The 13,933-nt window shown below is 37.4% G+C and overlaps 1 protein-coding gene and 1 long non-coding RNA gene across 2 annotated transcripts in view; both read right to left on the reverse strand.

Annotated features, from left to right (window-relative positions):
• UBE2G1 (ubiquitin conjugating enzyme E2 G1) overlaps positions 1–13,933 on the reverse strand; it is a 103,131-nt gene that overhangs the window by 53,335 nt on the left and 35,863 nt on the right. The window lies entirely within an intron of this gene.
• Positions 1,959–13,220, reverse strand: LOC118634133. The gene is made up of 3 exons (XR_004960330.1): positions 12,798–13,220; positions 5,473–5,589; positions 1,959–2,172 (listed from the first exon to the last, which is right to left on the reverse strand). It is a non-coding gene; the product is annotated as an uncharacterized LOC118634133 (long non-coding RNA).

A 13,933-nucleotide genomic window follows, 5' to 3' on the forward strand; every position in this document is an offset into this window, starting at 1 on the left:
AATAGAAATACAATCCATAAAAGGAACAGTAAGAAATTTCTTCAAAAGTCTCATAAATGTTTTTGAAAAAAAACTCATCTTAATATTCATATGAAATCTCAAGGGACTCTAAATAGCCGAAACAATCTTGAAAAAGAAAAAAAACAAAAATTGGAAGACATCTCCTGATTTCAAAACTTACTGCAAAGCCCAATAATCAAAACAGTGTAGTGCTGGCACAAAAACAGACATATAAACCAACTGAAATAGAATAAAAGCCCCAAAATAAACCCTTGCATACATTGTCAAATGATCTTCACAAAGGGTGCCAAGACCATTCATTGGGGAATGGACGGTCTTTTCAACAAACAATACTAAGACTAGATACACACATGAAATAAAAAAATGAAGATTGACTCTTAACCTTGCACCATACGTAACAATAAATCAAAATGGATCAAAGATCTACATTTAAGAGCTAAACCTATAAAATTCTTAGAAGAAAACATAGGGGAAAATTCATAATATAGTCAGCCCTCGTTTATCGCAGTTAATCAGTTCCAGACTCTAGCGTGATAAATAAATTTCCACAGAGTAGGATTCTTTATTTATCTACAGTTGTTCCTCACTACTTCGCGCTTCGACTTTCCTGGCTTCACTCTATCACGGTCTTTTTCCCTTGTCACTTGGTGCTTGGACTTTTGAGGCTTCACTCTTATCATGGTCGCGATAGAGCGAAGCCCGGAAAGTCAAAGAGCGAAGTGGCAAGGGACGACTGTACTAGATTTGGCAAAGATTTCTTGGATATGACACCAAAACACAGGCAAAATAAGAAAAGACGTAGACAAATGTGGAGCTTGTTGTCAATTGGAAGACAAACATTTTCCTACCTCCTTGGGTGACAGATCCTGAAGTATATATAGACTGAGGGTACCACCACCCTGAATCACTCTCAAAACTTTATGTTGCCCATACCCAAGGAATGTACCATTAATAAACAATCATGTAACTCAGAATATGTCTCAATACAGTACTCAGCAGTCACTGCAGCCAAACAAACACATAATGAAACATCTGCTATCCCAACCTTAATATAAATGACATTTGAAAACAAATCTGCCCTTCTCTTCCTATGTGAGAACCTCTTCTCCTTTGTTTTCTGTAGTGTTTCTCCTTCGGAGTCAGGAACGTCCAGCCCAACGGGCTATATAAAGGCCTGCAAAATCAATACCAGCTAACATCACACACCTCACCAAATTAGCCTGACCAAATGTAGCAGGCTAATTTTTAAGTTGATAATTTTGTATGGCCTGACAATGATATTATAAATATCCAAATGGTCCTTGGAGAAAAAAAGGTTCCCCACCCCTGTCTAGATTGAGTTTCTTCTAGATTCAAAGCCTATTTTAGTGTGTATAAGGCACAAGGTAAGCCACTACCTTCATTCTCGTTGTTAAAGACACAAATTAAGAAACAACCCCAAACGGTACCAAATAAACTTCCTAGGTTTGGAAGGGAAAATAAATCCCACCAAATTTCAAGCCATCACTTTTACAGAATGGGAACTCAAGCCTGGAATTGAAAAATAATGACTAGTCTGGTTCTCCCAGCCGAGAATGAGAACATGAAGATAAACTAGTCTTTTGCTTTTAATTTTATTTTTAAATTACAATTGATAGTCAATATTATTTTGTATTAGTTTCATGTGTACAGCATAGTGGTTGGACAACTATATAATTTACAAAGTGATCCCCCTGATAATTCAAGTACTCACCTAGCACTATACATAGTTATCACAGTATTATTGACTATTTTCCCAATGCTGTACTTTACATCTCCTATGCTAGTCTTGATCTTTAAAAAAATACTAGAAATACTTTTCACAAATTTTTAAAGTAAATCTACAGCTACAATTATTTTATGCTCTTTAAAATAATGACATACTAAATTGTTTTGTAAAAGCACGTTAGTATCTTATGCATACCAAAATGTATTGGGTAGTTTAATGGACATAATAAATATCTCAAGAGAATTAACAAAAGATACTGTAAAGCCCAAGATTTTGGTCTGAATTCACTGCCTTGTACCCTGACTACTAGAGAGAGAGGGGAAGATGATAAAACAAAAAGGATGCTGTCGCATTCACTTCTTTGCTTCCAGTTTCATTCCTCTACATCAATGCGTAGCCTCCTGCTACAGAATCATTTATAAACAAATGCATGTTTAAAAGGTTGGAGAAAAAATACAGCAAAACCCTAAATAATTATGTTCAGGTAAAATGAGACTGATATTTCTCTCTATGACTAAGCAACTTCTCATCAATAGAAATTTATTTTTATAATGGTTAAGGATTTCAACAACCTCAGAAAATAGGCATCCTTTCAATATAATATTGATCTACCTTTTGTAGCCAATTCATAAATAAATTTCTCTCTTCCCTATATAACTTTACTATAATGCCTTGTCCATTTCCACTTAGGCTTTTCAAAAACATTTTTATAATATTCTGCTACTTATAAATAGCTTAAAATGTCAGTAATGTTCTCATAGTCTAAAATTAAATAAGTTAATTTTTCCCCAAGAAGAACTAAACTATCACCAGTAGAAGTCCCTAATGGAATTATGCCAAAAAGTGACACATTCCCTGGTGACATTCCATGATTCATTAAAAGAAAGCTCTTTTGAGTGGAAAGACTAGTTTAGCCAGATCACCTAGAGCAATGAGTTACTAGTACCAACAACATCTCATTTATCCAAAAAACTTTACACATTATAAAGTGCTTTCATGGAAATGTCTAATAATAGAATATCTCTATTGTACAAGGCAACTGATCATATTTAGAGGTAGTAACAATACAAAATCTAAATTACCCTAATGGATTTTGTCAATAAAGCCACAGGCAAATTGTTTCTAAAGCAACAGTTGTCAAAAGTTCCTCCCCACCACCCATTTCGAAGCTATTTTCAAAAATTAGTCTTAGTTGATCTTAGGAACAGGAAACATTCTTTTTTTAAAAAAAAAACTTTTTTGCCCTGGCCGGTTTGGCTCAGCGGTTAGAGCGTCGGCCTGCGGCCCAGAGAGACCCGGGTTCGATTCCCGCTAAGGGCACGTACCTCGGTTGCAGTTTGTCCCTGGCCCTGGTCGGTCGTGCGGGTGGCAGCCACTTGATGTGTTCCTTTCACATCGATGTTTCTCTCTCTCTCTCTTCCTCTCTCTCCCTCCCACTCTACCTGAACAAAAAATGGAAAAATGTCCTCGGGTGAGGATAAAAAAAAAAAAAAACTTTTTTTTTTTATCCTCACCCGAGGACATTTTTCCATATTTTGTTCAGATAGAGTGGGAAGGAGAGAGAAAGAAACATCGACGTGAAAGGGACACATCAATCGAGTGGTTGCCACCCACACGACCCGACCAGGGCCGGGGACAAACTGCAACCGATACATGCCCTTAGCTGGAACCGAAACCGGGTCTCTCTGGACCACAGGCCGATACTCTACCGCTGAACCAAACTGGCCAGGGCAGGAACAGGAAACATTCTAAGTGTTAAAAGGAAAGAAAGAAAACTTAAGAAAGCCTAATTAATTGGACAACTAAAAAAATTTTCTATGTGTCAAAATAGCCATTAAAAAATTAAAAGGCAAACAACTGCTCTTGCAAACCTTCAAACCAGCTCACAATTCAAAACTGTCAAGTTTTGGGAATTTAAAAAATAAATTATATATGCATATATGCACAACCAATGGGCACAGATATTAGGTTGGGGAAAGCAGGAAGGGGGAGGGGGTTAATGGGGAAACCAGGAGGCATCTGTAATACTTTCAACAATACATACATACATACATACATAATTATAGCTGTGGCCAGTTTCACTCAGTGGTTAGAGTGTCAGCCTGCAGACCTAAGGGCTGTGGGTTCTTTTCCAATAAAAGGCACGTACCCGAGTTGCAGGTTCAATCTCTGATCCCAGTCAGAGTCATGTGGAAGGTAACCAATCAATGTGTCTCTCTCACATCAATGTTTTTCTCTCTCTCTCTCTCCCTCCCTCCTTCCCTCCTTTCCACTCTTAAAAAAAAACAACAAATCAATGAAAAAATATCCTCAAGTGAGGATTAACAAAAATAATAATAATACAATTATATTCTTTTTACCTAGCAGAATCAAACATTTTTAAAAAATTTATTTTATTTTTTTAGAGGAAGGGAGAGAGGAGAGAGTGACAGAAACATCAATGAGAGAGAAACATCAGTAGGCTGCCTCCTGCACGCCCCTTACTAGGGAATCAAGCCTGCAACCTGGGTATGTGCCCTGAACAGGAATGGACCTCTAGGTGCATGGAATGACACTCAATCCACTGAGAGCCACGCTGGCCCAGCAAATCAAACATTTTTAGAAGTCCCTGATAGAATTAAGAACATCGTAAAAAGTGGCATTTTAATACAATGATAGTGAAAATATAAATTGGCACCATTTACAGGTAATTGGTGATATTTATTAAGACTCTCAACAGGGTATAAATTTAATAAGTATTGAAGATGTAAGGTACAATATGATGACCATAGTTAACATAAAAAATTCCGCAGAAGCATTAGCTATAATTTAAATGAATTATAATTCACAAAAACCTTAAGTCAACATTTGGAGAATAGTATGATACCAGCATATAAAAGAATGCTATACATATTTTTTTTATTATTATCCTCAACCGAGGACATTTTTCCATTTTTGTTTAGCTAGAGTGGGAGGGAGAGAGAGAAACATCAACGGCAAATGGACACATGGACCCCGCATGATCCCAACCAGGGCCGGGGACGAATTGCAACCAAGGTACATGCCCTTGGCTGGAACTGAACCTGCAACTCATTGGTCCGCAGGCCCATGCTCTAATTGCTGACCCAAACTGGCCAGGGCATATACATCTATTTTTAAAACTTTGAAGAATTATTTAGTGACATAGGAAAATATTTACAATATGTTTTTAAAAGGTAAAATATTATAACTATATATAACTCTTTTTTAAAAATTACATACAAACTTAAGAGACAAAACAAAAAATTTTGGCCTAAACCGCTAATTTATCTTCCAGTTCAAGGAGCAAGTATAAGTACATGTGTTTATTTCCTCTCCTTCCTAATAACTTAATTAAATTTTAAAATAACTTTTTAAATTTAAAATATTAAAAGACTAGCCCTAGCTGGTGTGGTTCAGTTGCTTGAGCATGGTCCCATGCACCCAGAGGTGGTTGGTTTGATTCCCAGTCAGGACACGTGCCTGGGTTGTGGGTTCCATATCCATTAGGGGGTTGTGCAGGAGGCAGCTGATCAATGTTTCTCTCTCTCTCTTCCTCTCTAAAAATCAATAAAAAAAATTTTAAAAATAATAAAATATTAAAACACTAGGTTAGATCGTTCACAGTTCTGAAAGATGAAAAAAATGAATGGAAGAATATGAACTGATTAAGCAAAGTGGAGGGAGCAAAAGAGCAGAATACTCACATAGGGGGGCTGCAGCGAAAGAGGAAGGCTAATCTTCTGGGCAGAACCCCAGAGAGGCGCCAGTTCAGTGACCGTTGTACAAGGAAGGTCAATAGTGAGAAGTGGGACTGAAAACATCTGTCATAGCAAGAAGTCAACAAAGAATGTCTAAAGTTGATAAATAAAAAAATAAACACTATATGCATATTATTCAGAAACATGAAGTTAGGCCCCAGGAAATCTGAACCAAAAAGACTTTTAAAATTAGTTGACTCTGGGGAGTGGGTCTAATCATTATTAGGCCTTTTGATATTTGATTACTTGATTTATTAAGCTAAATGTGTATATAATATTGATTTTCAGTTTTTACTCCTTTTAATTTTATACTTTGTTGATTTTCCTTTAATATGTAACATCCTGTGTTTTACTTCCTTCCCATAAGGCAGAGGCTGTAATTTTATTTAGCAGTGTTTTTTTTTTTTTTATCCTCACCTGAGGACATTTTTCCATTTTTTTGGTTGTTGTTGTTCAGATAGAGTGGGAGAGAGAGAGAGAGAGAGAGAGAGAGAGAGAGAGAGAGAGAGAGAGAGAGAAACATCAACGTGAAAGGGACACACCGAGTGGCTGCCACCCACACAACCAACCAGGGCCAGGGACAAACTGCAACCGAGGTTCATGCCCTTAGCAGGAACCAAACCCGGGTCTCTCTGGACTGCAGGCCGACACTCTAACCGCTGAGCCAAACTGGCCAGGGCTAGCAGTGTTTTTCAAACGTAAGTTGTGCAGTCATGAAATAGATCTAGTGAGACATAAAGAGCATTTCTTTTTCATAATAAAAAGAAAACTGCTTTCATTTCAGTTATAAATGTTTACTTAAATGTGTGTACTGGGGTACTATGTAAAATCTCTCTTATTGTGTCTATTCTCAACCCAGCAGCCAGAGTGATCCTGTAAAAATGTGAATTAGGATCATGTCACTACTCCATTGACTTTGAGTTCCCACTCAGAGTAATGGCTTGTATGATGGCTCAAAAGCTCCAATTACAATAAACCAGCATATCTTTTCAACCTTCTACTTGCTACCTCGTTCACTTGGCTTCAGCTAACTGCTCTTTCATTTTCCTCCAACATCCCAGTCTGTCCCCATTTCAGGGCCTCTCAATTATTCAAATGTCACTCTGCTTTAAATTATAACCCCACACTCTTACAAACTCCCTATTTTATACCCTTACTCTTTATTACTCTTTCACACTATTTTATCCCATTTTACTTCCTCTAACTTTCTATTAATTTTATTTATCTCCCCTACCTCCACTAGAATGCATGCCCTAAAAGCTCATAGATTCGTTTGTTTACTAATTTAGCCCCTCACTTGTTAAAAGTCCCTGGCATGTAGTACACCCTCAGTAATGATCTACTGAATCAATAGAATAGTCTATAAATATATATATAATCTTAGGAAGATGACAAATAATTGGCAGTCAAGCATGAGAGTTTGGAACCCTTAAGAAATTCTGGTAATTTTAATTATAAGGATAAGCTATGAATTAGACTCTGGAGTAGTAAATTAAGGTTATTCACAGTACTGAATATGTTGCTGACATAACTGTACCACATTGAATGTGCAAATCTACTGAAATAATTAAAATAACCTTTGTTAATATCAACAGTAATAAAGAACGCTTGTATCTCAACCATCATTTTTAAAAACATAGGAGAACCTATTCCCTAAACAGCTAAGATACTTGAAGTATAGAAGGTTTTCACTTTTTTTTTTTTTTTTTTGTGGTACGTAACCCTAGCAAAAACCGAACCCAGGACTCTCTGGTCCGCAGGCCAACGCTTCAATTCCTGAGCCAAACTGGCCAGGGCTTTACTTTATTTAAAAAACAATTTTTTTTTTATCCTCACCTGAGGACATTTTTTCCTTTTTTGTTGTTGTTGTTGTTGTTCAGATAGGGTGGGAGTAAGAGAGAGAGAGAAACATCGACATGAAAGGACACATCGACATGAAAGGACACATCGAGTGGTTGCCACCCGCACAACCAACCAGGGCCGGGGACAAACTACAACTGAGGTACGGCCCTTGGCGGAAACGGAACCTAGGACTCTCTGGACCACAGGCCGACGCTCTAACCGCTGAGCCAAACTGGCTAGGGCTACTTTCCTTTTTTTTTTTTTTCTTTTTTATTAATTAATTTTTGTTACACATTCACCTTTTCCCCCCACTGATTCCCCCCTCCCTCCCCCCCCGCCCTGTCCCCAGTTTGTTGTCCATGTCCACTGTTCATGCATACATGCATATAAGTTCTGTGGTTTATCTCTCCCCCACCATCCCCTCTTCTGGGGATTGTCAGTCTGTACCCCACCTCTACGTCTCTGGGACTACCCCATCCTCAGATTGTTATGTTCATTATATTCCACAAATAAGTGAGATCATATGATACTTGTCCTTCTCTGTTTGGCTTGCCTCACTCAGGATGATACTCTTAGGGCTACTTTCTTTTTTATAAATCACAATAAAAGTCTCTTTCTCGGTAACCACAATTGGCACACATTCACAATTTTCACTATTTCCTTCAACCCTGAATGAAGATCAAGAAGGCACACTGTTGATCACCTTCATTTCTTCAAAATAAAACCAAGAGCAAATTCGAGTTCAGGTGAAAGTCACACAGCAAGTCTTTTGATTATGGCACACATGAATGACAGAGCTTCCATCAGTCATGACTTCAATAAATTTTTTTTTCTAGTCTACATTAAAACTCATTGAATGGGGGGGGGGGGACACTATCAATAGATTTCAACAATTAATGAGACCAACTCCTCCCTCATACAAAAAGCACACATGGCGCCCTGGCCGGGTAGCTCATCTCAGTTGGTTTGAGTATCATCCCAATATACCAAGGTTGCGAATTCCATCTTTGGTCAGGGCACATACAAGAATCAACCAATGAATGCATAAGTGGAACATATCAATGTATGTATGTATGTATAAATAAGTAAATGGAAAGAGAATTCAAAAGCACACATGGCAAAAACAGATTTCTACTGTATACAAAAAAAGCTTCCCCAACTGCAAAATGAAATGTCTTTTACTCTGCAAGTGAATAATGGCTTTTCCATATTTCATGCCATTACTACAGCATGACTTGATAAAACAATTTTACTTATCACTTCTTTTGTTTCGTTGGAGAATAAAATTTGATATTAGTTGCTTTGCAACTAATTTTACCCACCTTCTAAAAACAATGTGGTTTTACCTGTTTTGATCCTCACCAGAGGACACTTTTGCATTTATCTTCAGATACAGCAGGAGGGAGAGAGGGGGGAAGAGGGAGAAAGAAACATCAATGTGAGAGAAGTGGTAGTCACCCACACAACCCCATCTGGGGCCAGTGACAAAATGCAACCGAGGTACATGCCCTCAGCGGGAATGAAACCCGTGTCTCTCTGGTCCGCGGGCCGACGCTCTAACCGCTGAGCCAAACGGGCCAGGGCAAGGCTTTTTATTTTTAAAGAGGGAAAGAAACCAGACAAGTCGAAAGGGCAGCTCACAGACATAAATAAGTAAAATTGAATGAAGTACTAAAGCCACTGGCAAAATGAAAACTACACTGTATAAAAGAAGTAGTAGATCTGATACTGATGAAAACAAATTTAGGAAATGAAAGATAATCTCGAGAAAATTACACAGAATAGAACAGAAGAGAACAAAGAAAGAAGCATTTAGGAAAAAAAAAAAAATGAAGATGAACAATCATAAAACTAACATTCCTTGAGGAAAGAATAAAAATGAAAGCATATTAAAAGATATACAAGAAAATACTCCTAAATTGCAGATTGAAATGGCTTACCATGTACAGGAAAAGGTAACAGAGAATCACACCAAGACCGAGATATATCCTGATGAAGTTACTGAACTTCAAGGATAAAGAAAGAATTCTACCAATACCCAGGCAGAAGTAGGTCACCTACAAAGGGGAAAAAAAAAGTCAGGCTCACCCCAGACTTCTCTAAAGTAACCCTAGATGCCAGAAGATAATGGAATAATGTCTACTAAGTATTAAGGGGAAAGTAATGTAGCTAAAAATTCTATAACTAGACAAATATAATTTCACTTGAGGAAGCCACTGACAGACATTTTTAAACACACAAAAACCCTAAGAATAGAGTATTCAAATAGAAAAACCTATTTGGGCCCTAGCCAGTTTGGCTCAGCGGTGGAGCGTCGGCCTGCGGTCCAGAGAGACCCGGGTTCGGTTCCCACTAAGGGCATGTACCTCAGTTGCAGTTTGTCCCTGGCCCTGGTTGGGTAGTGTGGGTGGCAACCACTCGATGTGTCCCTTTCACATCGATGTCTCTCTCTCTCTCTCTCTCTCTCTCCCTCCCTCCCTCCCTCCCTCCCTCCCCACTCTATTTGAACAAAAAATGGAAAAATGTCCTCGGGTGAGGAGTAAAAACAAAACAAAACAAAACAAAAAGAGTAAGAATAATCTATTTGGTAAGCATAATAGATTTAAATATTTTCAAGCTACAGCTTTGTAATAGTAGCCACAGATCTATAGACATACTACCATATTTCATCTAAGATACACTTTTTTTATGTTTTAGTGTTAAAATCAGCATGTGTATTACAGTTGACAGTATGTCAGTTTCTTTGAGTGCTTAACCATATTAGTGGCTGTCAAAATAATGAGGCATCTTACAATCAGTGGTACCTTATGCATAATGAAATACAGTATAACTTCCAAAATGAGAGGAGGTATAAAGAAAGAAAATACAGCATGTGGTTTAAAGGGGAAAAAAGAAAACCTAGTGAAAAATAGGATAAAAAAAAGAGTATAACAGCTCTGGTCAGTTTGGCTCAGGGGTTAGAGCATCAGCCTGCAGACCAAAGGGTCATCTGTTTAATTGATTCCCAGTCAAGGGCATGTACATAGGTTGCTGATTCAATTCCCAGCCACGGTCGGGGTTTGGGAGGAGACACTAATCAATGTTTCTCTCTCACATCTATGTTTCTCTCTCTCTCTCTCTCTCTCTCTCTCTCTCTCTCTCTCTCTCTCTTCCTCTCTCCCTCTCTCTCTCTCCCTCTTTCCCTTCCTCCCTCCTCTTCCTCCCAATGGAAAAATATTCTCTGGTGAGGATTAACAACAACAACAAAGTATTACAGAAGCAAAACTAAACATACAACATTAATATAACTGATTAAAAGCAGCTCAGATTATCTAACTACATGGGGTCTACATGAGACAAATCTAAAACAAAGACTTTGAGATGTTAAAAGCAAAATGTCAGACAAAATATCAGGCAAGTGTAAACACTCTTTTAAAACCAGCTGAATTCCAAGTGAACACTAAGAGAAGCCAAAAAAAAAAGGTGGGGGATAGTCTGTCACATTTTATAATGACCAAGATTACAATCTATAAAGAAGATACAATGTTGCCCCGCCTTCAATGTTGCCCTGCTGGTGTAGCTCAGATACAATGTTGCCCCACTGGTGTGGCTCAGATACAATGTTGCCCCGCCAGTGTGGCTCAGAGATTGAGTGTCCACCCATGCAACAAGAGGTCGCTGGTTCAATTCCCAGTCAGGGCACCTGCCCAGGTTATGGGCCCAATCCCCAGTGGGGGGCATGCAGGAGGCGGCCAATCAATGTTCTCTCTCATCACTATTTCTCTCTCTCCAAAATCAATAAAGAAAAAAAAATTTTTTCAAAGAAGATACGGTTATAAAACTATATACACCAAAACCTACAAATATATATATCTGGAGTCAAAAATTTAAAGAAAACTGGGCAGAAATAAAAGTAGAAGGTAAAAACCATTTCAGCCCTGAAAGATCAAACAGAACAAATGATAAAATGGCTGAACATATATGAAGGAATGAGATGAAATCTTTATGAAACATTTATAAAAACTGATCATCTATTTATGCCATTAACACCTCAAAATTTTAAAAAGTAGAAATAATAGCCCTGGTCGGTTTGGCTCAGCGGTTAGAACGTCGGCCTGCGGTCCAGAGAGACCCAGATTTGGTTCCCGCTAAGGGCGCATATCTCGGTTGCAGTTTGTCCCAAGCCCTGGTTGGTCGTGCAGGTAGCAGCCACTCAATGTGTCCCTTTCATGTCAATGTTTCTGTCTCTCTCTCTCTCTCTCTCTCTCCCCCTCATCTGAACAAAAAATGGAAAAATGTCCTCAAGTGAGGATGAATAAATAAATAAATAAATAAATAAATAAATAAATAGAAATAATAGATACCACAATCTGACAATGAAGCAATTAAACTACTCTCCTTAATGGAGGAGACTTGACTACTTATGTACTATCTCTTCCTAAATTACTCTAGATGAAAAATCAAAATTAATATAGACTATCAAGTAAATAACAATTATAAAAGCTACCTATATAAAAGCCTTTAGTACACAAATAAAGCTATACTCAGTGGAAGATCCACAGCCCAAATATTACCAATGGATAAAGCAAGAATTAAAATTAAATTTATTAAGCATTCAACTCAATGTTAGAAAATAAAAGAAACTTTAAAAATCAGAATAAAGGAATTTAAGAAAGTCCTATGTTACATACTAGAAAGCAGAAGCTAATACATTTAATTCTAAAACCTAGGAGCTGCATTTTGAAGGGAAGGAAAAAAACACACCAAACTGATAAACCATTAGCTAGATTAAATAAACAAATAAATAAATTACGACACTGGCCAGTTTGGCTCAGTGGTTAGAGTGTCGGCCTCGGTTGCGGGTTCAATCCCTGGCTCCAGTTGGGGTTGTAGTTGTATAGAAGGCAACCAGTCAATGTGACCCTCTCCTATTGATGTTTCTTTCTCTTTCTCTCTCTCTCTCTCTCCTTCTCTCCCTTCCTCCCTCTCTACTTATCTAAAAAAATAATAAATAAGTTCCCGGTAAATTTTAAGCTACCAAATTTTAAAATGCAGATAAAAGGGATGGTTTTCTAGGAAAATGTAAATTATCAAATGGAATCGAGAAAACTGGAAAATAAACACCTCAAAAACTCCAAATTAAATAAATTGTCAAGAGTTATCTCCCCAACCACTCCAAACAACAGACACAGGCATTTTCATAGTAAATTCAAAAGGTAGTTCATAGGAAATTTCAAAAGGTAATTTCTTCATTAAAAACTTTATTAAACTATATCCAGAAAAGAAAGTTTTCCACATTTCATGAGGCCAATCATACATATACAGCACAAAGAATACGCTTGAAAAAATTTTTGAATAATTGTGGGGTGGGGAGGTGGAAGAGGGTATCAGGATAAATGGTGATGGAAAAATAAAATTAATATAAAGGAAACACTATTATATATACTTACTATATTCCGAATATTTAACAGCAGGTATAGAATAGTCATCAATCCATCAGAAGGATGCCAGAGCTAGGCTATGCTGAAGCACAGTCCTAAAGATTCTCTTTTTGTGCCACATATTATTCCCTTTGAGTGGCTAGGTCATGAGGAAGAAGAGTCAGAGTCAAGGAAGGGTCGAGTATTTTAACAACTTGCACATCAGAACATTAGTGTTAGTTCCTACTAACTTTTTACTACTCCTTTCCTATGAGCTGAGAAAACCCACCTATCTCCATTTTACAGTTGAGGAAGCAGACCCAGAAGTTAGATAACAGAGACTGGGGTTTGAACTCAACACAATGAGATTTCAGAGATTTGGCATTTAACCTCTACGTCACAGGACCTCTCTAAAATAAAATATTAGTGATTATAACCCAATAATAAATTTAAAAGGTGTCATTCATCCACAAATTCAAGAGGCTCAATCGTTTGAGCTAACATCATATTAAAGTTGAAGGAGAAAAGGCACTCATTTTTATTGTTGGAAATATTTCATAAAAGGAAAGAGAATTCCAATAAAATAGAAGTGGATATAGTACAAATAGTTTTTAAAAATATATTTATTGATTTTTAGAGAGAGAGGAAGGGAGAAGGGGTGACAGAAACATCGATGTCAGAGAGAACCATGGATCAGCCGCCTCCTACACACCCCCTACTGGGGACTGAGCCCACAACCTGGGCATGTGCCCTGACCAGGAATCAAACCTCTTGGTGCATGGATTAACACTCAACCACTAAGCCACACTGGTCGGGCAAGTATAAATATTTTTTAAAAACACACTACATAATATACATTAAGCTGTGTATATGTGTACATTTATTTAAAAATTTATATACAGATAATACATTAAGCCAGTAAGGTAAAAACCAGAAGTAGTTCCATTCAAGTCAGAGGACATTCAAGGTAGAGGACAAAACAAGGATGCCTGCCATGAAAACTATTATGGAAGACAGGAAATGAAGATGAACACTCATAAAACGAAAGTTCCTTGAAAGAAAAATGAAAGCATGTAACACCATTAATAGTTAAATAAACTATTAATAGTAATAAATAAAAATAAGCATTTAACATTATTTTAGAACAATCAAGCAATGTACTCAGG

The sequence above is a fragment of the Molossus molossus genome, unplaced genomic scaffold, assembly GCF_014108415.1.
Source record: "Molossus molossus isolate mMolMol1 unplaced genomic scaffold, mMolMol1.p scaffold_m16_p_19, whole genome shotgun sequence".
NCBI lineage: Eukaryota > Metazoa > Chordata > Mammalia > Chiroptera > Molossidae > Molossus > Molossus molossus.